Source organism: Dasypus novemcinctus, chromosome 18 (genome assembly GCF_030445035.2).
Source record: "Dasypus novemcinctus isolate mDasNov1 chromosome 18, mDasNov1.1.hap2, whole genome shotgun sequence".
In the NCBI taxonomy this organism is placed as follows: domain Eukaryota; kingdom Metazoa; phylum Chordata; class Mammalia; order Cingulata; family Dasypodidae; genus Dasypus; species Dasypus novemcinctus.
Genome location: NC_080690.1, coordinates 59,321,874 through 59,348,607, shown reverse-complemented (window position 1 = coordinate 59,348,607; position 26,734 = coordinate 59,321,874). Strand labels below are relative to the sequence as shown.

The 26,734-nt window shown below is 45.1% G+C and overlaps 1 protein-coding gene and 1 non-coding gene across 7 annotated transcripts in view; one reads left to right on the top strand and one right to left on the bottom strand.

Annotated features, from left to right (window-relative positions):
* LGALS7 (galectin 7) overlaps positions 1-23,767 on the top strand; it is a 30,137-nt gene extending 6,370 nt beyond the window's left edge. For 2 of the 6 annotated variants that reach the window (XR_011646343.1, XR_011646338.1), the window contains exons 6-7: positions 21,636-21,776; positions 23,076-23,767. The gene's annotated coding sequence lies outside the window, so the exon portion shown is untranslated. Of the gene's footprint in view, positions 1-19,481; positions 19,699-21,635; positions 21,790-23,075 lie in introns of all 6 variants that reach the window. The other 4 variants (XR_011646341.1, XR_011646340.1, XR_011646339.1 and 1 more) reach the window with 4 other exon arrangements.
* Positions 18,240-18,304, bottom strand: LOC111761381 (small nucleolar RNA SNORD37). Its single transcript, XR_002794765.1, has one exon. It is a non-coding gene; the product is annotated as a small nucleolar RNA SNORD37 (small nucleolar RNA).
* Positions 23,768-26,734: the final 2,967 nt, after the last annotated feature.

Here is a 26,734-nt window from a genome sequence, read left to right as displayed (position 1 = left end):
GAGAGAACTTACTGACACGCACAACAAAAGTTCCGGTTGTTGCCCTAGCTTCAGGTGTGGCTGGATCCAGGGGCTCGAGCCCTGCCAGGAACCCTCCTCTCTCCATCTTTCAGTGCTGATTTCTTCCAAGGGCTGGTCTCCTTCTGAAAGCACTTCTTTCATAGGAACAGAAGAGTGGTTAAGAGCTTGGCTCTGGAATCAGACTGTGAAATATTCTAAGCCAGTTCCACTAGGTACACTCCGAGTGATCTTGGGCAAGTTATTTAACCTCTCTGGCCCATTCACCTGTAATATGGTGAGGATAAATCCTATTAGGTCACAGGATTGTGATGAAGGTTAAATGAGCTAAAACATGGATCGCTCTGGCACAGAGTAGTACTTGGTAACTATTAGTTGCTCTTATCATTATTGGTTATCAGCTGGGGACATGACTGCTGGCAATTCCACACTTCCAAAGTACCAGTTTTAGAATGAGCCTTGGGGAGAATTGATTGGTCCAGTCTGGCTCTTGGTTTATCCCTGGGCCCAGTCCCTGGGGCCGAGAGAGAGAACTTCCATTGGCCACCAGGATCACGTGGCCACTTCTAGGGGGCTGGTTCCCCGCAAGGTGGTTTTCAGATCCTTTGGGAAGGGGGGGAGGTTTCCCAAAGCTGGAGCAGAGGGGGGTGGGAGGTATTTGGGGACCTCATATTTTTTGAATGTAATATTAAAAAAATGAATAGAGAAAATAAATAAAAATAAAAATGTCTATCTCACACACACACAAATAAAAGTACTACATACTTTTCAAAAAAAAAAAAAAAAAACTGGAGCAGAGAGCTCTTACCAGGTGAGGGAGAAGGCATCCTGAGCCCCTGTGGCCACCTAGAGACTCAGAAGTTCACTTAGTAGGCGTCCATTCCTTGAGTACCTACTGTGTGCTTTGCCATGCGCTAGGTGCTGGGGCTGAAGCTCTGCATTAGACTGAGGAACCCCGTAAACAGAGGAGGTGCGCTCTGCCGTAGCCCAGCAGGGAAGCCCGGGGCGCCAAGGGCTGGGAGGGCTTTCCCAGAGGAGCCTCTGCTGAGGTTGAAGGGGGTGTCGGCTGGATTCAGCGGCTGGATTTGCACATTTTAAAGACTCATTGTTGAATGGGGTACGCTGTATTTTTATTTGCCCGTGTCATAGAATATGCATATGGTACAAATTCCAAAAGGTCCACAGTGGAAAGCAGCATGACTGGCGGAGGTCATCTTCCTGATTGACATGGCTGTGTTCCAGTGGTTACGTAGGAGAACGTCCTTGTCTATAGAAAACGTGCAGGAAAGTATTTGGAGGTGATGGGGCAGCCTATTTATTCTCAAATGGTTTAGGGGGAAAATGATATTTGTACTGTACTTACAACTTACTGTCAGTTTGTCATTGTTTCAAAATCTAAAATTCTGTGCCACTCCTGCCCTTTGTCTGACTTGGCGTTAGGGGAACAATCAGAAAATGACTTGGAAGTTTTCTGGAAGAATTCGAGTAGGGCTGATTAATTTATTCCTCTATTGTTTCATATACTTTACCAGTGAGACCATCCAAGCACGGGCTTTTCTTTATGGGATTTTTTCCCCCTCACATTCTCCTTTTCCTTTTCTTCCTCCTCTCCTCACAGAAGCTACTTGCCTCTTGGCCAAGTCAAATCTGTCTGTTTAAGTTCAAATATGAGTAAGTGGGTTTGTTTGTTTTTAACTTTTTATTTTCAAGTACTTTCAAACCTACAGAACAGTTACAAAAATAATACAAACCCCAAACAGAGCACTTCGACACACCCCTACCCCCAAGAAACCCAGATTTATCCATAAACCATTAACATGAGTTAATCAGTCTGTCTAGCCGTCTGTCTGTCAGTCCACTTCCTGAACACTGGAGTGTAGGTTGTGTACGTAATGCTCCTTGAACAATTAATCCTGACACATACATTTCCTGAGAACCAAGACATTCACTTACGTAATTACCTGCAGTGCATTTATCAAGTTCAAGAAATTTAACATCGATGTGATGCTTATAAAATCGATATTCCATTTTTTCATGTGTCCCAAAAATGCCCGTTGGGGCCTTTTATCCGCCATTATTAGATCCTGTCTAGGATCATGGATTACAATTTATTGTCTTTGGCTCTTTAATTGCTCATTCATTTTTTAAAAAAATTGTGGAAACATATATACAAAGTAAACTTTCCCATCTTAGCCACTCCCAGCACACAGTGTTGTGGGATTATTCATATTTACTCTATTGCAGTACCTGTACCACCTTCCATTACTAAAGCTCTGACACCTCATCGAACAGAAACCCTGTACCCACACGCATTAACTTCCCATCCCCTCGGACCCTGCCCTGGGCAACCTCTACTCTCATTTCTGCTTCTATGAGTTTGCATATTCTCTGATATTTTCTTTGTAGTTACCATGGGGTTGAAACTTAACATCCTAACCTATAACAGTCTTGTTTGCTTTGATACCAACTTAATTTCAATAATATACACACATATGTCCCTGTACCCTCCGTCCCGCCACCTTTCTGTACTTCCTATCACAAATTGCATGTTCATTCGTTGAGTCCAAACTCACTGATTTACCCTTACATTTTAAGCATTTGCCTTTCAGATTCTGTAGGAAGTAAAAAGTGGTTTTTAAAAACCAAAAACCTAATAGTCTGGCATTAATACTGACCCATGTCGTTACCTTTACCAGAGATCCTTATTTCTTCATGTATCTGCAATCCATTGTCTAGTGCCCTTTCCTTTCAACCTGCAGAACTCTTGTTGGCATCTCTTGTAGGGCCAGTCTAGTGGTAATGAACTCACTCTGGTTTTGTTTTTATGGGAATGTCTTAATCTCTCCCTTATTTCTGAAAGACAGTTTTGCTGAATACAGAATTCTTGGTCAGCAATTTTGTTGCATTTAACACTTTAACTATGTCTTTCTTGCCTCACTTGTTTCTGAGGAGACATCTGTGTTTACTCTTATAGAGATTCCCTTGTAAGTGACACATTGCTTCTCTCTTATGGCTTTCAGAATCTTTGGCATTTGACAGTTTGATAATAATGTGTCATGATATCATACTGTGAATCTATTTGGGTTTATCCTGTTTAAAGTTCACTGAGCATTTTGGATGTGTATATTTATGTCTTTTGTTGAACTTGGGAAGTTTTCAGCCATTATTTCTTTGAAATTTTTCTCTTCTATTTTTCTTTCTTCTCCTTCTGGGATTGCCACAATGCATATAATGGTACACTTGATGGCATCCCACAGGTTCCTCAGGTTTTGTTCATTTTTCTTCATTCGTTTCTTCTTTCTGCTTCTCAGCCTGGGTGATTTTGATGATCTTATCTTCAAGTTCACTGATTCTTTCTTTTGCCAGTTCCAATCTGCTGTTGAACCCCTCTAAGAATTTTAAATTTCTGTTATTGTGCTCTCCACCTCTGTTTGGTTCCTTTTCATAATATCCATCTCTCTATTGATATTTTCTTTGTGTTCATTGACTGTTTTCCTGACTTCCTTTAGTTCTCTGTGCATGTTTTCCTTTAGCTCTTTGAGAATTTTGGGGTACCTTTTTTTTTTGAAGTTTTCATTTGTTCTTTTCCAAGTCTGGTCCTCCCTAGTGATGGTTTCTAATATTTTGTTTGTTTGTTTTTTGAGATTTATTTTATTTCTCCCCCCTTCATGGTTTGTGTTTGCTGTATCTATTTGTTGTGTGCTCATCTTCCTTTTAGAAGGCAATGGGAACTGAACCTAGGACCTCCCATGTGGGAGGAATGTGCTTAATCCCTTGAGCCACCTCCACTCCCTGCTTTGTTGTGTCTTTCATTATGTTTTCCTCCTTATGTCTCTTGTTGTATCATCTTACTGCGCCAGCCTGTTGTGTCAGCTCACAGTCTTTATCATCTTCTTTAGGAGGCACTGGGAACTGAATTTGGGACCTTCTATGTGATAGGCAAGAGCTCAATCACTTGAGCCACATCTGCTTCCCTCTGTTTTTTTTTTAAGATTTATTTTATTTATTTCTCTCCCCTTCCCCCCCCAGTTGTCTGTTCTCTATGTCTATTTGCTGTGTGTTCTTCTTTGTCCACTTCTGTTGTTGTCAGCGGCATTGGGAATCCATGTTTCTTTTTGTTACATCGTCTTGTTGTGTCAGCTCTCCGTGTGTGCAGCGCTGTTCCTGGGCAGGCTGCACTTTCTTTCACGCTGGGCGACTCTCCTTAAGGGGCACACTCCTTGCTCATGGGGCTCCCCTACACGGGGGACACCCCTGCATGGTACGGCGCTCCTTGTGTGCATCAGCACTGTGCATGGACCAGCTCCACACAGGTCAAGGAGGCCTGGGGTTTGAACCGCGGACCTCCCATGTGGTAGACGGATGCCCTAACCACTGGGCCAAGTCTGCTTCCCTTCCCTCTGTTTTTTTTTACCCTTGAGAGGATTCCTTCATCTGTTTGCTCATTGTTTGCTTGTTTTTGCTTGTTGTCAGCTCTTTGTTTTTTCTCACTGTCTGCTCATTGTTTTCCTTGCTGTCTCCTTGTTTTCTTTAGGAGGCACCAGGAACTGAACCCCAGACATTCCATGTGGGAGACAGGCACTCAATTGCTTGAGCCACATCCACTCCTCTGGTTTCTTTTTCTTTTTTAAGATTTGTTTTTTTAAATTTATTTCTCTCCCCTTCCCCCTGCCAGTTGTCTGCTCTCTGTGTCCTTTCGCTGTGTGTTCTTCTGTGACCACTTCTATCCTTATCAGTGGCACTGGGACGCTGTTTCTTTTTTTGTTGTTGCGTCATCTTGTGTCAGCTCTCTGTGTGTACAGCGCCATTCTTGGGCAGGCTGCACTTTCTTTTGCGCTAGGCGGCTCTTCTTACGGGGCACACTCCTTGCATGTGGGGCTCCCCTATGCAGGGGACACCCCTGCGTGGCACGGTACTCCTTGCACGCATCAGCATTGCACTTGGGCCAGCTCCATATGGGTCAAGGAGGCCCGGGGTTTGAACTGCCGACCTCCCATGTGGTAGGCGGACGCCCTAACCACTGGGCCAAGTCTGCTTCCCTCCTCTGGTTTCTAATGTTTTAATTTTCTTCTTTGTCTGAGCCATCACTTACTATTTCTCTGTATGATGTGTAATTTTTTCTTGAAACCTAGACATTTTGAAATTTTAATGTGCTATTAATACTTCTGGAATTTAGACTCTGAAGTGTCTGTGCCTTAAGCTTGTATCCAGTTAGTGTTATGAAAGAGCTTTTCTTGAATGCCATGAGATAGGAAAAGAAGGGGAAAAGGAAACCTCCTTTCCCAGTTTTCGCAGATTGACCTGTGTGAGTGCTGTCCTTTAGAGCTTACCCATACAATGAGTTTAGAGAATTGCCTGGGGCCAAAGCATAGGGTCCTCTGTGATCCTTCCCGTACATGTTCTTGTCTTGGGAATACACATGCACCCTGGGTGTTCTGCCATTTAGTGGATACAAATGTCCCCTCTTCCTAGGAAACAGTTTCATCATGGTCCTGAGCAATGCCCTATGTTCCTTGCCCCATATTGCCACAATTTGAGTGTTCTGCCACAGTGTTCTGTAGGAGAGCTCTGGGAGCTACCTTCTACACACAAGGCAAGTTCTGGGGCACTGAACTGCAACAGGTGTCCTGGTTTGTTCCCTCAGACTGCCACTAGACAGACTGGGCCAGACATACATGTTCCCAATATGTGCATAAGAGTTACTCTGCTTCTACCCTGGAACCACGACCATGGATCCGCACTGGGAGCACAGGCTAGCGCCATGCCAATCCAGCGAAGGGATAGGAGAGGGCCAGCCAGTGTGCCCCAAGACTTGCCCCTTCCTTCCTTCCTTCCTTCCTTCCTTCCTTCCTTTCTTCCTTCCTTCCTTCCTTCCTTCCTTCCTTCCTTCCTTCCTTCCCTCCCTCCCTCCCTCCCTCCCTCCCTCCCTCCTTCCTTCCTTCCTTCCTTCCTTCCTTCCTTCCACTAAGCAAAATACATGCTCTTTTTCTTTTCTTTTTTGAGACACCGGGACCAGGGATTGAACCCAGAACCTTATATGCAGGAGGCTGGTGCTCAACCACTGAGCCGCATCGGCTCCCCTGTCTTGGCTTCCCCATCTGTTTGTTTGCTGTTTGCTCATTGCCTACTCATTGTTTCTTTGCTCATATTCTTTACTAGGCAATGGAAACTGAACCTGGGACCTCCCATGTGGGAAGAGGGTGCTCAACCGCTTGAGCCACATCCACTTCCACCTTTTTCTTGATTTGGTGCTCACTCCAGTACTGCAATCCTTTAACTGTTTTCTGGAGCTTTGAGAAAGATGCTTCTGCTGATTCTTGCTGATTGTTCAAAGTTTCTGTGGGCGGACAGAACCCTGAAGCTTGTCACTCTGCATATTGATGCGAGGGCCCACACTGTTTTATTTTTTATTTTTTGGGTGATACTGGAGATTGGACCCAAGATATCATACATGTGAAGCAGGTGCTCAACCACTGAGCTATACCTGCTCTCCCAACACTGTTTTAATTACTATAGCTTTGTACTAAGTTTTGAAATCAGAGAGTGAGTCCTCCACCTTTGTTATTTTTCCACATTGTTTTTGCTATTCAGGGCCCTTTGCAGTTCCATAGGAATCTGAGGATCAGCTTTTCCATTTCTCAAAAAAAATGCTGCTGGAATTTTGATAGGGATTGCATTGAATCTGTAGATTTTTGGGCTAGTATTGACATCTTAACAGTATTCACTCTTTCAATCCATGAAGAGGGATGTTTTGCCATTTATTTAGGTCTTTTTTGCACTTAAAACTATAGAACACTGCTGAAAAAAAGAATAAAGTTCTTTCACTTCCTTGGTTAAATTGATGCTATTGTAAATGGAATTGTTTTCTTAATTTTCTTTTTGGATTTTTCCGTGCTAGTGTATAGAAATTTACCTGATTTTTTAATAAGATTTATTTATTCTGACACCTCATTGTCTGCTCTCTGTTTCCATTCGCTGTGTGTTCTTCTGTGTCTGCTTGTCTTCTCTTTAGGCAGCACAGGGAATGGATCCTGGGACCTTCCAGAGTGGGAGAGAGGTGCTCAATATCTTGCACCACCTTAGCTCCTTGGTCTGCTGCATCTCTTATTGTCTCTCCTCTGTGTCTTTTTTGTTGTGTGACCTACTGCACCAGGTCTCCACTTGGGCTAGCTTGCTGCTCAGGCCAGCACTCCTGTGTAGGTCAGCACTCTGCATGGGCCAGCTTGCCATGTGGGCCAGCTTGCCTTCACCAGGAGGCCCCGGGAATCGAACCCTGGACCTCCTATATGGGAGCCCAATTGCTTGAGGCACATCTGCTTCCCTTAACTGATTTTGCATGTCGATATACTACCCTGTTACTTTGTTGAATATGTTTGTTAGTTCTAGTAGTTTTCTTGTGGATTCCTTGGTATTTTCTATATATAAGGATTCTGTAGTCTGCTAATATAATTGTACTTCTTCCTTCCCGGTTTGGGTGCTTTTAATTTCTTTTTCTTGCCTAGTTGCTATGGCTAGAATTTCCAGTACAATATTGAATAGCAATTATGAAAGTAGGCATCCTTGTCTTGTTCTTGATCTTAGGGGGAAAGCTTTCAGTCTTTCACCATTGAGTATGATGTTAGTTGTGGGTTTTCATAAATGACCTTTATCTTTCTTTTTCTTCAAAGATTTATTTTTTTCATTTATCTCTCTCCCCTTCCCCCCACCCCCAGTTGTCTACTCTCTGTGTCCATTCGCTGTGTGTTCTTCTGTGACCACTTCTATCCTTATCAGCGGCACAAGGAATCTGTGTTTCTTTTTGTTGCGTCATCTTGTTGTGTCAGCTCTCCGTGTGTGGCGCCATTCTTAGGCAGGCTGTACTTTCTTTCGCGCGGGGCAGCTCTCCTTACAGGGCGCACTCCCTGCGTGTGGGACTCCCCTATGTGGGGGGCACCCCTGCGTGGCACGGCACTCCTTGCGCGCATCAGCACTGCGCATGGGCCAGCTCCACATGGGTCAACGAGGCCCAGGGTTTGAACCTTGGACCTCCCATATAGTAGGCGGACACCCTATGCATTAGGCCAAGTCCGCTTCTCCGCGTGGCCATTATCTTGTTGAGGAAGTTCTCTTCTAGGCCTACTTGGGTTTACTTCTAAATTCTCAATTCTATTCCATTGATCTATATGTCTACCCTTATACCAGAACCACATTGTCTTCTATACTGTAGCTTTGTAGTAAGTTTTGAAATAGAGGAGTGAGTCCTCAAACTTTGTTCTTTTTTTTTTTAGATCATTTTTACTATCCCTTGCACTTCCAAATGTATTTTAAGATCAGCTTGTTAAATTCTGCAAAAAAGGAAGTTCTGGTTTTGGTAGAGATTGCATTGACTCTATAGGTCAATTTGGAAAATATTGCCATCTTAATGATATTGTCTTCCTATCCATAAATATGAGATGCTATCACATTTATTTATATCTTTATATTCTTTCAACAATGTTTTACAGTTTTTGCATACAAGAGATCCTATGTTAGTAACTCTTAATAACTTTATTGGGAAGTGGATGTGGCTCAAGTGATAGAGCTTCTACCTACCATATGGGAGGACCTGGGTTTGATCCCTGGGACCTCCTGATGAAAAGAAGAGAAAGCGTGCCCACACGGCAAGCCAGTGCCCACGTGAGTGCCCACATGGTAAGCCAGTGCCCACACAAGTACCTGCATGGTGAGCCAGTGCCCTGTGCAAGTGAGTCATGCAGCAAGATGATGACGCATCAGAAGAGAGACAAGGGGAGAGTCAAGGTGAAGCACAGCAGAAACCACTGAGGTGGTGCAAATGACAGGGAACCTCTCTCCACATCAGAGGTCTCCAGGACAGAATCCTAGAGGAGAGAAAATGAGAAGAAAAGACAACACAGACAGCAAAAAAAGCAGAGTGGGGGGGGGGCGGGGGGAAAGGCAGAAGGGGGGAAAATAAATAGATAAATCTTAAAGAAAAACACTTTATTGCTTCTCTGTGCTCTAATTCATTAACATCTACTTTTGTGTGTATTATTTTCTTCCACATATTTTTTATTTAAAATTATTTAGTTTACTGCTTCATTCTTTTTATTTAATAATGAAATAACTTAAGGCTATGAATATACCTCTGATTTTTTAAAAAAATTATTTATTTATTTCTCTCCTCTTCCTCCCCCCACCCCCAGCTGTCTGCTCTCTGTGTCCATTCGCTGTGTGCTCTTCTGTGACTGCTTCTATCCTTATCAGCGGCACTGGGAATCTGTGTTTCTTTTTGTTGCATCATCTTGTTGTGTCAGCTCTCCATGTGTGCAGCGCCATTCTTGGGCAGGCTGCACTTTCTTTCACGCTCCTTGTGTGCATCAGAGCTGTGCATGGGCCAGCTCCAAACAGGTCAAGGAGGCCTGGGGTCTGAACTGTGGACCTCCCATGTGGTAGACGGACGCTCTATCCATTGGACCAAGTCCGCTTCCCTACCTCTAATTATAGTACATTCTTACAGGCAGTATTTTAATTACATTCATTATTTTCTAAATAGTCTGTAAGTGCATTTTCCCTCTTCATCTAACAAGGTTAATAGTTTTTAAAAATTTCTGAATATTAGTAGTTTTCTGTTCATCCAATATTTGTTAATTTCTAGTTCTATTGCAATTATATTTGTTATTTCTCTTTTCTATCTCATCATATTATCTAAAATTTCCAAAACAATACTGAATAATGGTGGTGACAGTAGCTATATTATCTTTTCCTGATTACATTGGGGATGTATCTATTGTTTAATAAATCCCCGTGCAATTTCTCTCTCTCCTTTTTTTAAGATTTATTTATTTATTTCCCCCCTTTCCCTCTGTTGTCTGCTCTTTGTGTCTATTCGCTGTGTGTCCTTCTGTGTCTGCTTGTATTCTCAGTAGGTGGCTCCAGGAACTAATTATGGGACTGTCCAGAGTGGGGGAGAGGTGATCATTCTCTTGCACCACCTCAGCTCCCTGTCCTGCTACATCTCTTATTGTCTCTCCTTTGTGTCTCTTTTTGTTGCGTCATCTTGCTGTGTCAGCTCTCCACATTGGCTGGCACTCCTGTGAGGGGCAGCTCTTCACACTTGGGGCACTCTGTGTGGGCCAGCTCACCGCGTGGGCCAGCTCTCCGTGTGGGTCAGCACTCCTGCATGGGCCAGCGCTCCGTGTGGCCAGCTCGCCACATGGGCCATCTTGCCTTCACCAGGAGGCCCTGGCTATCAAACCCTGGACCTCCTATATGGTAGACGGGAGCCCAGTTGCTTGAGCCACATCTGCTTCTCGTGCAATTTCTCTTTTTATTGAGTTTTTGTAAATGTTTGATAGATGCTTGAAATGAATGAGTATATAAAAATGTTTGTATGGCTGTTTTAGTTTCCTGGCCTGCTGAAAGCAAATACTATGAAAAGGTTCAGCTTAAACAGTGGGAATTTATTCACTTGTGGTTAGAGCCCAGGAAAATGTCCAAGTCAAGGCATCATTGAGGCGATGCTTTCTTCCTGAAAACTGCCTGCCTGTGATCCTTGGCTCCTCTGCCACATGGCAAGGCACATGGCGGTGTCTGCGGATCTCTCCCTTCTTTTCTGGGTTTTGTTGTTTTCAGCTTCTTGCTTTTCTGGCTTTCTCTCTTTCCTTATGTGTGTATATATATATATATATATATATATATATATATATATATATATATATATATATATATATATATATTCCGTTTCTAGAGGACTCCAGTAATAGGACTAAAACTCATCCTGACTGAAGAGGATCACACCTTAACTGAAATAGCCTCATCAAAAGGTCCTCTGACTTGCTGAGATTGGAGTTCAGGTGAACTTCAGGTGGTCATCGAGTCTCATGCTTAGAGTTCCAGGCTCAGCCTACGGCCATGGCTTCCGTTGCATGTCATTTGGGATCCTGCGACTGAATCCCAACAACACTGAATCAGTGTGTCTTGGTGTCCTCATCCATTTAGCTCCCTTTAAGAATGCCACTGGAACCCCAGGGTCTTTATTTCTCAGGAGCTGCTGGACAGACAGATCTGCCACGTCCGATGCTTGCAACTGATTTTTTCTTCTTCTTTTCCAAACAAATTTGAACTCTCTGTTAAGTGCTCTCATGGTGGTTGTGGCTCATCCTTCCTGGCCTCTGAGGTCACTGAAGTTCTTGGGACCGGCCTCCGTCCCAACAGCACAAACCTGTTGGGTCATTTGTTCCCTTGATCAGCCTAATCCAGAGATTCTTCACCTGGATTTCCCAGACCCTCCAGGGGTCCTAGAATTGGGGCAAGAAAAAAATTGCACCTTTACTTTTACGAACCTTTGACTGAAATTATACCTTTCCTTCAGTTCTGAGTATAGCAACTGATAGATTCACAGCTCTTTTTATATCCCATTACGCTTGTTATGGAGAACTCAGGTTATCCTTTAGGCTCACTGCCCTTGAATTACACCTCCTGCTCGATCTTGATATTAAATATATTTAAAGAAAAGGTCCTACTGGGGAGTGGATGTGGCTCAAGTGGTCGAGCACCTGCTCCCATAGGTTCCAGGTTCAATCCCCAGTGCCTCCTAAAAACAAAAGAAAACAAAACAAGCAAACAAGTGAAAAAACCAATTCAGGGGAGCCAATGTAGCTAGTGTGAACGCTTGCTTCCCACAAGGAGGTCAGGGGTTCAATCTGACTCCAGTAACTCAAAAAAAAGAAAAAAGGAAAAAGGTCAGGACTCCTCCATTTTCATTGTGGGTTGTACACTTTATCAATATAAAAAAAACTTCTTAGAAAACGGATGTGGCTCAACCAGTTGGGTTCCACATGGGAAGTACCGGGTTCAGGTCCCAGTGACTCCTAAAGAGGAAGAGCAGATGCCCACACCCACTGTAATGAGCAGATGCCACAAGTCATCAGACACCACAGCCTGCAGGGAGCAGATGTGGCTCAGGTGTTTGGGCACTTGCCTCCCATGTGGGAGGTCCCGGGTTTGGTTCCTGGTGCCTCCTGGAGAAGGTGACCAAACAATGAGCAGACAGATGAGAGAACCATCTGAGGAAAGGCAGATAAATTAAAATAAATATATCTTTAAAAAAACCTTCTCTGTTCAAAGTAATGCTATATCCCTTAAATTCATTTTCCTCTGATGCAAATTTGGCATCCTTGTTTCAATTTGCTTTCATTTGCCTGGTATTTATTTGCAGTACCTTTTTTTTTTATTTTAAAGGTTCATTTATTTATTTTTCCCCCTTCCCCTTCCCCTCCCTCTGCCCTGCTGATTTTGCTGTCTGTATCCATTCACTATGTGATCTTCCATCTCTATTTCTCTCTTGGTCTTCTCATTTTTTCTCCTGTGGGATTCACCAGGATTCGATCCTAGGGACCTGTCATGTGGAGAGAGGTTCCCTGTTAGGTGCCACCTCAGTTCCTGGTCTCTGCTGAGCTTCACCTGGACTCTCCCCTTCGTCTCTCTTTTGTTGCATCGTCATCTTGCTGCGTGACTCACTTGCGTGGGCACTGGCTCGCTGCGCAGGCATGCTTTCTTTTTACCAGGAGGCCCCAGGGACTGAGCCCTGTCCTCCCATATGGTAGGCGGAAGCCCTATCACTTGAGCCATATCCAATTCCCAGTACTTTTTATTTTAAATAAAAGTATTTTCTGTGCTCTTTTCTTTGGAAAGAGTTTTGATACAAGCAGAATGTAGAGTTGAGTTTTGTTTGTTGACTTACTCTAGTAAGCTTTACACATTTGCATATTATCATAACTGATATGGTTGATTTTGCTTTTACCATTATTTCATATTTATTGTTTTTTATTTTTTAGGATTTCCTACAGTCTCCTTTTTTTTAACCTTTACCAAGTGAATTGTATTTTCTTCTCTTTTCATTTTAAGTTACTCCATTGATTTGAAATTGTACATCCTGTTTTTATTCTACTAGTGATTATAGATTTTTAAAATTTATTTATTTATTTATTTAGATGTATTTTTATTTCTCGCCCCTTCCCCCCTGTTGTCTGCTCTCTGTTCATTTGCTGTGTGTTCTTCTGTGTCTGTTTGGATTATCAGGGGGCACTGGGAAACTGCGTCTCTTTTTTTGTTGCGTCATCTTGCTGCGTCAGCTCTTCGTATGTGCAGCACCACTCCTGGGCAGGCTGTGCTGTTTTCACACGGGGCAGCTCTCCTTGTGTGTGGGGCTTCCCTATGTGGGGACGCCCCTGCGTGGCACGGCACTCCTTGAGCGCGACAGTATAGCACATGGGCCAGCTCACCACACGGGTCAGGAGGCCCTGGGTTTGAACCCTGAACCTCCCATGTGATAGGCGGACGCTCTATCAGTTAAGCCATATCTGCTTCCCGATTACAGATTTTTAAAAGCCCATACATGCATCTATGGTTATTTAATTATCAATGTCAATAATTAAATGTTATCTGTTAACTCTATTTTATAGGAGAAAAACATTATATTCTTTCTTCATAGTAATTCCTTCCAGTTTTTCTTGATATAATTTGGAGTGTTTAAAAAAACTTAAAAAATTTTTTTCATCTTCATAAATTGATTTATATTTACATTTTATATAGATGGAATCATACAATATGTTACACAATATATTTGGCTCCTAGTAACATAATCATACACTATTTGTCCCTTTGTGTCTGGCTTGCTTCACTCAACATAATGTCCTCCAGGTTTATCCATGTTGTCATACGCTTTATGACTTCATTTCTTCTTACAGCTGCATAATATTCTATGATGTGAATATGTCAGTTTTTTTAAACTTTATTTTGTACATTTAATAATTGAAAATATAAATAATAATTAAAAAATTTTTAAAAACAGTTGAATAAAGATATACATTTCTCATTTAAATGTACTGGATACCTATAAATTTATTTTGAATCATACAATATGTTACACAATATATTTGTTTTATAGTAATGCAGTCATGCAGTGTTTGTCTTTTTGGGTCTGGCTTGCTTCACTCAGCATAATGTCCTCCAGGTTCATCCATGCTGTCATACGCTTTACGACTTCAGTTCTTCTTACAGCTGCATAATATTCTACTGTGTGAATACACCACAGTTTGTTTATCCGTTCACCTGTTAATGGACACCTGGGTTATTTCCACTTTTTGACAATCGTGAATAATGCCACTGTGAACATTGGTGTGCAGATGTCTGTTCGTGTCACTGCTCTCAGTTCTTCTGGGTACACACCCAGTAGTAGTATTGCAGGGTCATGTGGCAAGTCTATATTCAACTTCTTTAGGAACTGCCAAACAGTCCTCCACAGTGGCTGCACCATTCTGCATTCCCACCAAGAGTCAATAAGTGTTCCTATCTCTCCACATCCTCTCCAACACTTGGCGTTCTCTGCCTTTTTAATAGTGGCATTCTGATGGGTGTGAAATGATGTCTCATTGTAGTTTTGATTTGCATTTCCCTAACCATGAATAATGTTGAACATTTTTTCATGTGTTTTTCGCCATTTGTATTTCTTCTTTGGACAAATGTCTATTCAAGTCTTTTGCCCACTTTTTAATTGGGTCATTTGTCTTTTTATTGTTGAGTTGTAACATCTCTTTATAGATCATGGATAGTAAACCCTTATCAGATATGTGATTTCCAAATATTTTCTTCCATTGAGTGGGCTGCCTTTTCACCCTTTTTATTTTTTATTTTTTTTTATTTTTTATTTTTTAAAGATACATAGATCACACAAAATGTTACATTAAAAATATAAGACTCATATTTTGAATGTAATATTTTTTAAAAAATGAATAATAAAAAAAAAAATAAGAGATTCCCAAATACCCCCCACTCCTCCTACATTAACAACTTCTTTCTTTAGTGTGGTATATTCATTGCATTTGATGAATACATTTTGGAGCACTGCTATACGGCATGGATTATAGTTTACGTTGTAGTTTACACTCTCACCCAGTCCAGTCAGTGGGTTATGGCAGGATATATAATGTCCTGCATCTGTCCCTGCAATATCATTCAGGACAACTCCAAGTCCAAAAATGCCCCCATATCACACCTCCTTTTCCCTCTCCTTGACCTCAGCAACTCCCGTGGCCACTGACCACATATCAATGATATGATTTCTTCAATTGCTAGAGTCACAATAATTCTTTACCTTTTCACTCTTTTGACAAAGCCCTGTGATGTGCAAAAATGTTTAATTTTGAGAAGGTCCCATTTTTCTATGTTTTCTTTTGTTGCACATGCTTTGAGTGTAAGGTCCAAGAAACCACCACCTACCACAAGGTCTTGAAGATGTTTCCTTACATTTTCTTCTAGTGGTTTTATTATTCTTGCTTTTATATTTAGATCTTTGATCTATTTTGAGTTGGTTCTTGTATAGGGAGTGAGATAAGGCCCTTTTTTATTCTTTTGGTTATAGATACCCAGTTCTCCCAGCACCATTTGGTAAAGAGACTGTTTTGTCTTATTAACATGGACTTGGTAGGTTTGTCAAAAACTAGTTGACCGTAGAGGTGAGGGTTTATTTCTGGATTCTCAGTTCTATTCCACTGATCAATGTATCTATCTTTGTGCCAGTTCCATGCTGTTTTGATCACTACAGCTTTGTAATATGTTTCAAGGTCAGGCAGAGAAATTCCTCCCACGTCACTCTTCTTTTTTCAAATGCTTTTGGCTGTTTGGGAGCACTTTCCTTTCCAAATGAATTTGGCAATTGCCTTTTCTACTTCTGTAAAGTAGGTTTTTGGAATTTTTATTGATATTGCATTAAATATATAAATCAGTTTGGGTAGGATTGACATCTTCATGTTATTTAGTCTTCCAATACATGAAGACGAAATGTCTTTCCATTTGTTTAGGTTTTTGTAAATTTCTTTAAGCATTGTTTTAAAGTTTTCTGCAAATAGGTCCTGTACTTTTTAAAAAAAAGATTTATTTTATTATTTATTTCTCTTCCCCTCCCCCCCATTGTCTGCTCTCTCTGTCCATTCACTGTTCTTCTGTGTCCGCTTGTCTTATCAGGTGGCACTGGGAAACTGCATCTCTTTTTTGTTGCGTCATCTTGCTGCATCAGCTCTCCATGTGTATGGTGCCACTCCTGGGCGGGCTGCGCTTTTTTTTCATGCAGGGCAGCTCTCCTTGCAGGGTGCATTCCTTGTGAGTGGGGCTCCCCTACGTGGGGGTGCCCCTGCGTGGCACGGCACTCTTTGTGCGCATCAGCACTGCGCATGGGCCAGCTCACCACACGGGTCAGGAGGCCCTGGGTATAGAACCCTGGCCCCTCCATATGGTAGGCGGATGCTCTATCACTTGAGCCATGTCCGCTTCCCTGTACTTCTTTGGTTAAATTGATTCCTAGGTATTTGAATCTTTTTATTGCTATTGCAAATGGAATTTTTTCTCTGATTTCCTCCTTGGATTGTTCAACTAGCGTACAAAAACATTACTGACTTCTACATGTTGATCTTGTATCCTGCCATTTTGCTGAACTTATTTATTAGTTCAAGTAGTTTTGTTGTAGATATTTCAGAATTTTCTAAACATAGGATCATATCATCTGCAAATAGTGAGAGTTTCAATTCCTTTTTCCTATTTGAGTGCCTTTAATTTTTTTTCCTGTCTAATTGCACTAGCTAGAACTTGTAGTACAATGTTGAATAACAATAGTGACAGTGGACATTCTTGTCTTGTTCCCAATCTAAAGGGAAAGCGTTCAACCTTTCCCCATTGAGTAAAAAGTTGGCTGTGGGTTTTTCATATATGCTTTTTATCATATTGAGGAATTTTCCTTCTATTCCTTTTTTTAAAGATTTATTTATTTATTTATTTATTTATTTATTTATTTATTTATTTATTTCTCTCCCCTTCCCCTCCCTCCCAGTTGTCTGCTCTCTGTATCCATTCGCTGTGTGTTCTTCTGTGACTGCTTCTATCCTTATCAGCAGCACCGGGAATCTGTGTTTCTTTTTGTTGCATCATCTTGTTGTGTCAGCTCTCCGTGTATGCGGTGCCATTCCTGGGCAGGCTGTACTTTCTTTCACGCTGGACTGCTCTCCTTCTGGGGCGCACTCCTTGTGCATGGGGCTCCCCTATGCGGGGGACACCCCTGCGTGGCACGGCACTCCTTGCGCGCATCAGCACTGCGCATGGGCCAGCTCCACACGGGTCAAGGAGGCCCGGGGTTTGAACCGTGGACCTCCCATGTGGTAGACGGACACCCTATCCATTGGGCCAAGTCTGCTTCCCTATTCCTATCTTTTGAACTGTTTTTATCAAGAAAGGATGCTGGACTTTGTCAAATGCCTTTTCTGCATCGATTAAGATGATATGTGTTTTTTCCTTCAGTTTGTTAAAGTGGTGTAGTATATTGATTGATTTTCTTATGTTGAAACAGCTTTGTATACCAGGAATAAAACCCACTTTTTCATGATGTATATAAGTCTTTTGATATGCTATTGGATTTGATTTGCAAGTATTTTGTTGAGAATTTTTGCATCTATGTTCATCAGAGGGATTGGTCTGTAATTTTTTTTTCTTTTAGTGTCTTTATCTGGCTTTGGTATTAGGGTGATGTTGGCTTCTGTGATGTTTAGACTAATGTGTCAACTCAGCCAGGTAATTGTGCCCAGTTGTTTAGTCAAGCAAGCGCTGGGCTAATTGTAATACAAGGACATTTATGGGCTTTAGTCATCAGTGAGTTTACTGCGCAGATGGCTGATTACATCTGCATCAACCAGGGAGATTGCCATCAGCAATGAGACGCTTTATCCAATCGGTTGAATGCCTTAAAGAGGGAAGTGATTTCGGCTTTCAGACAAAATTTCCCAGCTCGTCTGTGGACTGCCAGCGTCTCCTGGAAACGCATCAAGGACCCTCATTGGACTTTCACCACAGCCCCTGGTTTGCAGCCTCCCTGCGGAACCTGGACTTGTGCATCCCCACAGTCACGTGAGAGAATCTCATAAACCTCGACTGTTTACAGATACCTCTTGTTGATTCTGTTTCCCTAGAGAACCCTGACTAATACAGCTTCATAAAAAGTGTTAGGTAATTTTCCCTCCTCTTCAATTTTTTGGAAGAGTTTAAACAGAATTGGTGTTTATTCTTTTTGAAATGTTTGGTAGAATTAACCTTGAAGCCATCTGGTCCTGGATTTTTCTTTGTTGGGAGATTTTTGATGACAGATTAAATCTATCTATCTATCTGTCTTGTCTGTCTGTCTGTCTGTCTATTTTTGCCAGCATCAGACACTGGGTTTCTTCAGGAGACATCAGGTCAAAGTGAAGAAATTTCAATCATCACCTACAAATCTCTTTTTAAAAGTTTTTATTTATTTATTTATTTTTATCATTTCAAGTGTATATTTTTATTTTATAATGTAAGTATGTTTGGAAATACATCAGAACATGCAGTGTAATAACTGTTATCACTGCCTTTTTTATATGTCACGGGAAAAGGAGAGGCAGAAGGGGAAGGAGAATATTACAGGAATTTATTACGGAGAAATTGTACAGCCCTCAAGGTGGCATGGCTGTCACCACGGGAGGGACGTCATGAAATCTTACTCCTGGAGCTCTGGGAATCCTTGGGTGGGACATATGGGATCGGCAGTGGCGGTGGGGACTGGCAGGCAGATTGCTGGAGTCACAGGACCTGTTGCTGCCGTCTTTTTTTGGTCCATCCAACATGTTTTTAAACGCTTTAGCATCTTTCAGCTTCTGTAAGAGTTTCCATTTGGCCTTTCTACTGCCTCCAGAGCTGCCTGCCCCTCCAAACTCACTGCCATACTACATGCCCCACGAAGCTGAGGAGAAACACCGTGGCTGCCAATGGTGAACGGCAGGCCAAACCTCTTTATTTTTTAAATTAATTAATTCATTCGTTTCTCTCCCCTTCCCCCCGTTGTCTGCTCTTTGTCCATTTGCTGTGTGTTCTGTGTCCGCTTGCGTTGTCAGGCGGCACTGGGAAACTGCGTCTCTTTCCTGTTGCGTCATCTTGCTGAGTCAGCTCTCCGTGTGGGAGGCGCCACTCCTGGGCGGGCTGTGCTTTTTTCCACATGGGGCGGCTCTCCTTGCGGGGCGCACTTCTTGCATGTGGGGCTCCCCTACACGGGGGCTCCCCTGTGTGGCAGGGCACTCCTTACACGTGGCAGCACTGCGCGTGGGCCAGCTCACCACACGGGTCAGGAGGCCCTGGGGATCGAACCCTGGACCCTCCATATGGTAGACGGACGCTCTATCACTTGAGCCACATCCGCTTCCCCCAGATCTCTCTAAATGTGATTGGTTTCTTAAGGTCTTAGAGCCTCAGTATAGGTTGACTGTGCATTTCTAGGAATTTGTCCATTTCATCTAGGTTGTCTAGTTTGTTGGCATACAGTTTCTCATAATATCCTCATTTTTAAAAAAGATTTATTTATTTAGCGCCCCCCGCCCCGGTGGTTCTCTCATCTGTTTGCTCATTGTTTTGCTCGTCTTCTCCAGGAGGCAGTGGGAATGGAACCCAGGACCTCCTGCGTGAGAGGTGGGTGCCCAATGGCCTGAGCCACGTCTGCGCCCTGAGGGCTGTGGCGTCCGCTGGCTTGTGACATCTGCTCATTGTGGCAAAGGTGGCATCTAGCTTATTTTGGCAGGAGGTGGCGTCTGCTCATCTTCTTTTAGGAGGCACCAGGATCTGAACCCAGGACCTCCCGTGTGGTAGGTGGGTGCCCAACGGGTTAAGCCACATCCCCTTCCCTCATAATATCCTCTTAAGATCCTTTTTATTTCTGTGAGGTCAGTCGTAACTCCCCCCCCTTTCATTTCTGATTGTATTTATTTGCATCTTCTCCTGTTTTCTTTGTTAGTCTAGCTGGGGTTTGTCAATTTTATTGATCTCAAAGAACCAGCTTTTGGTTTTGTTGATTGCCTCTATTGCTTTTTTGTTCTCAATTTCATGTATTTCTGCCATAATCTTTTTTTTTTTAGATTCATTTTTTAAATTTATTTCTCTCCCCTTCCCTGGCCCCCTCTCCCCCCATTGTATGCTCTCTGTGTCCATTCACTGTGTGTTTTTCTGTGTCCTCTTGTATTCTTGTCAGCAGCACCTGGAATGTGTGTCTCTCCTTGTTGCGTCATCCTGCTGGCATCAGCTCTCTGTGTGCAGGGCCATTCCTGGGCAGGCTGGGCTTTTTCCATGTGGGGGAGCTCTCCTTATGGGGTGCACTCTTTGTGCATGGGGCTCCTCTATGCGGGGGACACCCTGCATGGCATGGCACTTCTTGTGCACATCAGCACTGCACATGTGCCAGCTCCACAAGGGTCAGGAGGCCCAGTCAAACCCTGGGCCTCCCATGTGGTAGGCGGACGCTCTATCCATTGGGCCAAATATGCTTCCCTGCTCTAATCTTTATTCTTTCCTTCTGCTTGCTTTGAGATTGGATTGCTGTTCTTTTTCTAGTTTCTCTAGTTGTTCAGTTAAATCTTTGAGTTAAGCTCTTTCTTCTTTTTTAATATAGGCGTTTAGAGCTATAACTTGCCCTCTCAAAACTGTTTTTTTATGACTTGCCTTTCTTTTCCCAGTATTAGGGGCCTCTTTGAGGCCGCCAAAGCAACCTGCAGAAGCTCTGTAAAAATAAAAGTTGTCGAGGGGCAGCGGACTTGGCCCAGTGGTTAGGGCGTCCATCTACCACATGGGAGGTCCGCGGTTCAAACCCCGGGCCTCCTTGACCCGTGTGGAGCTGGCCCATGCGCAGCGCTGATGCGCGCAAGGAGTGCCGTGCCACTCAGGGGTGTCACCCGCATAGGGGAGCCCCACGCGCAGGAAGTGCGCCCCATAAGGAGAGCCGCCCAGCGCAAAAGAAAGTGCAGCCTGCCCAGGAATGGCGCTGCACACACGGAGAGCTGACACAGCAAGATGACGCAACAAAGAGAAACACAGATTCCCGTGCCGCTGACAACAACAGAAGCGGACAAAAACAAGAACATGCAGCAAATAGACACAGAGAACAGACAACCGGGGTCGGGGGGAAGGGGAGAGAAATAAATAAAATAACTTAAAAAAAAAAAAAAGAAGTCTTATAAAAAAAAAGTTGTTTTAATTTTGAAAAATTCTAAAATTATAGAAGAAGTTGCCAGGATATATCCTCTCAGAGGACACAGGAAATATAAGTATATATATTCTCAATCACATATTTGCATCTCTCTTTATCTCTATAATTTGAAAATCGTGAGTTCACACCAATTCCAAGCTGACATCACAGGGTTCATTTTTGTTTTCTCCCTTTCCATATTGGTAACTCCCTTCTCCCTCACGTGTAAGTCTGGCTCCCATTGTCCTTAATAATTTCCTAATTCAACCAGTCCCCCAGCGTGTACCCGAGCTGCTCGCTGTCACCGCCGCTCCCCGCATGGGGTCCTCCTCAGCCGGCTCGGGCCCTGAGGGCTCCGCGGGGCTGTTGGGGGGGGGGGGGAAAGAGCGCCCAGCTCAAGCTCTGACACCCACCCGGGGTCTCCGCGTCTCCCTCCTGCTCCTGACACAGACACCTAGACACCTACCTGGCCACGCCCCAGCTAGTGGGTGCGTTTCTTTATGTATGTATGTATGTATGTATGTTGCTGTGGTTGTTTTACATTTTATTATTTTATTTTTGTTTCCAGCTAAAGAATTTAAGATGAAATTGCTCAGAAAGGAAAGGGTCGGGAAAGGAGGGGAGGAGAAGCCAGCTTGCAGACTCTTAAGATTGTGTTGGCCTCACGTCATCCATCCACATCTGAGAACAGGCAGCGCCATGTCGCGAGGCGAGTACAGCAGGTGATAATCGTAGCGGTCTGCGTGGGCTTTGAGCAAGGTGGCCTCATTCACTGGTTTTTTTTTATGCCCCCTCCCCACCGCGGCTTTTTTTGCTTGCTGTCTGCTCTTGTGTCCACTCGCTGCACGCTCTTCTGCGTGGTTGCTTGTCTCCCTTGTGTTGCGTCGCCTCGCTGAGTCGGCTCCCCACGGCACTCGCGGGCCGGGTGGCGCTCCGCGGCGTCTGCAGGTGAGCCTGCCTCCACAGGGCGAGCCAGGGCCTCCCGTATGGCAGACGGAAGCTTGGTGCTTGAGCCACAGCCGCTTCCCCCTCATTCGCGTTTCACAATGACTCGGGGGCGGTTATTATTATTATTGTCCCCATTTCACAGATGAATGAATGAGGCAGAGGGAGTTAAGTGACTTGTCTAGGGTCACACTTATCTTGTATGTGGCAGAGCTGGAATCTGAACATGGTCCCTCTGATTCCACTTTACCGTGTAAATGCTTGCAGAATTGCACATCAGCTCAACTCCTCCCTGCGTCTTTCATGTCTCCTCCAGTCCCATAATAGCTGGAGGGTTACCATTGTCTGAGGAAACAGGAGAGGGAGGTCTGACATGTGACTTCTGCCTCCAATTGAGGGCATTTTCCTGAAAGCCTCCCCCCACTCCTTGGCTCTATTCTGTGTGACAGTCCCAAACAAGTCCCATCTGAAATCCAAGTATGGCACCGTCTTACAGCTTTACCTGCTCAGCAGCCACCGCCCCCTTTTCCTGGTACTGTCGCCTGATCTCGTTGTGGGTAGATGGTCTGGGTGGGCAGACTCCATCCCCAGGCTCAAGGGCAACCGCATAACTTAAGTCCAGTCATGCAGAGCTCTTCAGCCCTCTTGGCCTCTGTGACTGGACCAGGGATGGTCATGCACTCATGGTGTGACCAATGAGAATGTTCCCTGAGACCAGACATACTAAGGACCAAATACATGTCACTTTTACAGGATGTTACTACTAGGTGGGGAAAAATACACCTAATGCAAACTACAGTTAACAATAGTTAACAATAATATTATTAACTATATAGTTAACAATAATATTTTATATATAGTTAACAATAATATATATAGTTAACAATAATATTTTAATATTACTTCATATATATAGTTATAGTTAACAATATAGTTAATAATATCTTAATATTCCTTCATCAATTGACCAATGCAAAGTGCCAACAATAGGGGGTATATGGGAATGTTGAATTGTTTACATGACTTTTCTGTAAACCTTCTACTTCTCTAATTTAAAAATTAGATGTGGCTCGAGGGATTGAGCTCCTGCCTACCACATGGGAGATCCTGGGTTCAGTTCCTGGTGCCTCCTAAAGAAGACGAGCAAGACAGCGAGCTGATGTGATGGGCAGGTGCGGCGAGCTGACGCAACAAGATAACAACAAGAGACAAGAGGAAAACATAATGAGCGAACACAATAAAGCAGGGAGCTGAGGTAGCTCAAGTGATTAGGTGCCTCCTTCCCACATGGAAGGTCCGGGGTTCGATTCCCAGTGCCTCCTAAAAAGACCAGCACACAGCAAACAGACACAGCAAGTGCAAACAGCAAGGGGGTGGGGAGAAATAAATATATAACATAAATCTTAAAAAAAGCTATTTAAAAAATATATTTATGTATATATATGTTAAATGAAAGAAACCAGACACGAAGTACTACACACAGTATGATTCCATTTGTATAAAATGTAAATGTGAATAATCCTATTAATACAGAATTAGACTAGTGGTTATATCAGTCTGGGGAAGGATAAAGGGATTGAGAGGTGCCTGCTAAGGGATATAGGGTTTTTCTTTCGGGAGTAATGAAAATGTTCTAAAATTAATTGTGGTGATGAATGCACAGCTCTGTGATTACACTAAAACCCATTACCTGTATGTACACCTTGGGTGGATTGTATGGTATGTGAAAATATGTCAATAAAACTGTTAAAGTGGCGGCAGACTTGGCCCAGTGGTTAGGGCGTCCGTCTACCACATGGGAGGTCCACGGTTCAAACCCCGGGGCCTCCTTGACCCGTGTGCAGCTGGCCCATGCGCAGTGCTGATGCGCGCAAGGAGTGCCGTGCCACGCAGGGGTGTCCCCCATGTGGGGGAGCCCCACGTGCAAGGAGTGCACCCTGTAAGGAGAGCCGCCCAGGGCAAAAGAAAGTGCAGCCTGCCCAGGAATGGTGCCGCACACACGGAGAGCTGACCCAACAAGATGACGCAACAAAAAGAAACACAGATTCCCGTGCCGCTGACAACAACAGAAGCGTTCAAAGAGGACGATGCAGCAAATAGACACAGAGAACAGACAACTGGGGTGGGGGGGAAGGGGAGAGAAGTAAATCTTAAAAAAAAAAAAACTGTTAAAGTGAAAAGGTACTAAGGACCTTGTGAGCAGGGAGGCCCTGACCGCCCCCTGCCGTATTAAAATCCTTGACTGTGGACTGGGTGGCGCACCGCCTTGGAGTTCCATCCAGCCCCTCCCCGGCCTGACGCGCCCCTCCCCCAGCCGCTTGGACTACTGTCTGCTAACAGCTCCCAGCTGCATTCCTCCCTGGGAAGTGCCCTCTGCCTCCAGGAACTTCCTCACCCAAGCCTGTGCCCCTCCCAGGGGATGGCCCATATCTCGTGGCTGGAGGACGCCGGGATACAAAGGCCTGGCCCCGTGGCCTGGATTTGGGACAACTTTGAAGGCTCACCCCAGCTCCAGAGCTCCCCGCGGCGTTGTCCGCGACTTCCTTCCTACAGGTGCCTCTCCCTGTGCCCACTGCCCAGTACCCCTTCAGCACTCAACTCTCCACTCGGGAACTGCGTCTAGTGACCAGACCTAAGACTCTGAGTGACGTAGAGGGTGCGCCGTGTAGGAGGTACGCTACGGGCCATCAGTCGTCCGAAACTGGAATACACGCTTCCAGCGTGATCAGCCGGAGTCTGCTCAAAGGCTGTACCCTAGTGGCAGCTGCTACGAGAACTTCAGCGAACCCCTTTGAGAAACACCAGAAGCTAACCAACCAGCGTGAGAAACGTTGAAAGGGGTCTTCATTGGTCTATCTAGGTGGTGGCTAGTTAACTAGCATAATGAGTGCTAAAATGGGTTTTTATTGGTGAAATTAGGCATGCAATGCCAACTACAATATTTTAGACACTTGTTTGAACAGTGGATAAGAATCTAGCAAACTTTATTGGTCACCATCCAGAAAGACACCCAAGGCATGCACTTTTCACTTCACAGAAGCAGGACACGTGACATTTTTCCAGTTAAGTAAGGAGGCAGGGGAGGACGCCGGAGGGAACTGGCCCCAGCTCCTGGGCCGCTGTTTCTGTCCCTTGCAAGTCACCTCTTCCGTCCTGTTCCTGTTATCTGCTCCCTTGGAGGTCACAGCCCCCTCCCCTTTATAGCCGCAGAGCAGCCCCTGACAAGGGGAGGAAGCATTTAATGGAAGCTGACGTGGCCAGGTGACCCACGTAGAGCTCCGGTGGCGCGGCCCGGCCGGCTGCCTTGTTGCAGGGTGACATCGGCTTCCCCTGGCAGATTTGGGACCCTGGGTTAATAATGGAGAGGCAGGGCAGTGACAGGCAAGGAGACACGGGTGCGACCAGAACCCTGCCTCCTCCCGTTGATCCGGGCTACTCCGGGGCACTTGAAGGGGAGGGGGCTGTGACAGGAGACCCGGATGGTCTAGCGATTAGTGAGCACCTCCTGTGTGCCAGGCACTGCTTTGAACACGCCACCCATGTCGACCCATTTCATTCCCGCAGCCACTTTCTGAGGAAGGTCCTGGTAGTGCTCCCATTGTAGAGATGAGGAAACTGAGGCAAACAAAGTGTGACTTGCCCAAGGATGCACAGCTGTAAGTGGCGGAGTCGGGATTTGAACCCAGGCCCTCTGGCTCCTACCCACTCTCATGCGCCTGGCATGGGGCCCTGGAGGCAAGGGTCTTGGCAATTGTACGGGAAGATCTGATTTACGACTCCTTCCAGGCCCTGAGCCAGCCACAGACCGGGAAAATATCTGCTAGTCCACTTGGAGTGAAGACGCCGGAGGGCTCAGGAACGTCTGGGCGCCCCAAGGGGGCAAGGCCCTGCCAGGGTGAGAGACCCCTTAGCTGAGGGGCCCAGCTGGATGAGCGCTGGTATTTCCCCCACTTCTTCCGGGGTGGTGTCTTCGGGTGAGCGCTGCCCGGCACACACCTGGGCTGCGTGCAGGCAGGAGGCCTCCTGGTCCCGGGCGCAGCTCCAGCTCCCAGGTCCTCCTCGTGGGAGGAGAGGAGCCCCGGTCCTTGACCACCCGGGGCCCCTGCTGTGGCCTATGAGGACAGAGAGAGAGGGAGAGGGACAGACAGGGAGGGAGACAGACGGTCTGACAGGTCCAGAGAGAAACAGAGACGCCCAGACAGACAGACCGCGAGACAAGCAGACAGGGACAGTGCCAAACACAGAAAGACGGAGAGAGGCTCCGAGAGACGCCAGGGGGAGAGCGAGGCCGAGGGGGCAGAGGGATGACGGCGCCAGCGAGAGGGACGCGAGGTGGCCCTGGCTCCCCGCCAGCCCCACGGGGGTGAGGCCGGGACAGGCGGAAACGCACCTCCCGCTGACCTCCTTCTTGGTGATCCCACGGAGGTGGCGGTCCTCCCACAGCTCTGTCCATCTTCCCTCCTGCTGCTGGTCAAGCCCATTAAGCTGCCACCCCGGCCACAACTGAGGGCCCTACGCCCCGGGGAGGAAACCACCAAATAGGCGTCCCTGCTCCCTGGCACCCCAAACCATCAATTAACATTAACGAGGGAAGGCTCCTCGCCGCCTGAAGACACCCCACCGGGGCTCGGACGGGGCGGGGAGGGGGGGGAAGGAGGGGGGACCGCCCCGTGACTCAGGAGGTTAAAGGGCCTGGGCCAGCCCCGGGGCCCCAGGGTCCAG